The sequence below is a fragment of the Atractosteus spatula genome, chromosome 20, assembly GCF_055471065.1.
Source record: "Atractosteus spatula isolate fAtrSpa1 chromosome 20, fAtrSpa1.hap1, whole genome shotgun sequence".
NCBI lineage: Eukaryota > Metazoa > Chordata > Actinopteri > Semionotiformes > Lepisosteidae > Atractosteus > Atractosteus spatula.
Window position 1 is genome coordinate 6,063,087 of NC_142725.1, and position 1,751 is coordinate 6,064,837.

Here is a 1,751-nt window from a genome sequence, read left to right on the forward strand (position 1 = left end):
CTGAAATATTGGCTTGCACATAAGCCCATTAGTGTTCCCCCACCAAGTTATGAAAATGATAGGAACGTATTCATTCCAAGTCCCTGAAAAACAAAAATACTGAATTCCACAACTGCCAGTATTTGCCCATTATAGCATACCATATTCAACTGGATTACTCTCCAAGCATTTGTATTGTTAAACACACAACCCCAGATAATGAAAAGCATACAACTTCACAACTGCTAGTATTTGCCCATTTATTGAATAATATGCTTCATACAGATCTATGGCTACTTTTTGAGGTCAAGGATTTCTTCCTTATCCCCACTCTGGACACTGAAGCTCCAAGCCATTTTGTCACAGTCATGTTGCCCGACAGTCAGAGGGACATTGGAAAGGATCTTGGCAATGTTGACTTCAAAATCCAAGCTTAAGACTTAGCTAATGGTTTTCTTGCATGAAGGCGAGTATCTGGTATATATTGTACCCAATGCCAAGGTTCTGGGCTCTATCAAGCCAGTTGTCAGTGGCAAACGTTGGTGGAGGAGCAGAGTAGATCTTCCCTTTATCCTTGGAGACACACCACAGATTGCCATTGGGAGAGAAGGCCATGAAATGGGTAAGTTCTGCCCAGCCTCCAGTTCCAACAGTTTCAGCACTACTGATCCAGTCTTGATTCATGTGACTTGGAGGTTTTCCTTTAACCAGCTTCCCTTCTGATGTCACAGCATACAGGATACCCTCAGGGTCAAAGAACAGAGAAGGGAAAAGCCATCCTCCAGTTCCTATCTTCGTAGCAACCCTGTACCTCCAGGACACACACTCATTCTCAGGAGGGGGACCCTTGTAGAATTCCCCATGTTTTGTCGCAGCATAGAGGCTGCCTTCTGGATGGAAGAAGAGGGAGTGAAACTGATCCCATTCTCCTTTGCCAACTTTCTTGGCTGTAGTCGTCAGCCAGTCTTCATTCGGATTCACTGGAGGAGACCCTGCATAGATGTCTGCATTATGGATGGCAAACATTGTCCCAGTTGGACTGAACAGGATGTGAGAGAAGCCTTTCAGATTTCCAACACGTTTCGCATTGTCATAATAACTTTCATTGTAGTCAACTGGGGGTCGTCCCATCTGGGCAGATCCCGAGCTCTCCACACCAAGCAGCAACACACCTATGAACACAAATATTGAAAGAGATCCATCACAACATTTTCTATTTAGATCTCTGATGATTCTCACAACCTCTACTGCTTTGCATGCATTATAATACAATCAAGGTTTCTAGTGCGGCCTGCTATGGAGGGGAAAGCCATCCTCTCACAATCCAGTCCACCACCAATAGGTTACTGCACAATAAAAGGAGACCACTAGGTTACTCATACACACACCCAGGAAACACTCACACTCTTGAGCCATGAAAACCACCCATTCACACCACCAAAGCACCTCAGGTCACAAAAGCTACACTCTCTCACTCATTAATGAGATGCATTGCTTAGTCATGAGCAATGTAGATTAAACTGCTTCTAGTTACAAATGAAGCACCTTTCAGGACAGGAAGAGAAGGCAAACCCTGTGTGCTTTCTTGGGAAGCATCACTGCATCAAAAAAACCAAGCTAAAGACTGGGCATGGGGCTGCCTCTTGAAGAATGTCATCCATGGTTGGTGCCCTCCCCATGCCCCTGATCCAGTGCACCAAAGAAGGAAACCCCAGAGGCATTGCATTTATTCAAGAATCCAATTCATCTTCCAGCTCTTCTCCCTCCAACTA

At 44.8% G+C, this 1,751-nt stretch overlaps 1 pseudogene; it reads right to left on the reverse strand.

Annotated features, from left to right (window-relative positions):
- Window positions 1-272: 272 nt before the first annotated feature.
- Window positions 273-1,395, reverse strand: LOC148817420 (uncharacterized; annotated as a pseudogene).
- Between the last annotated feature and the right edge of the window lie 356 nt (window positions 1,396-1,751).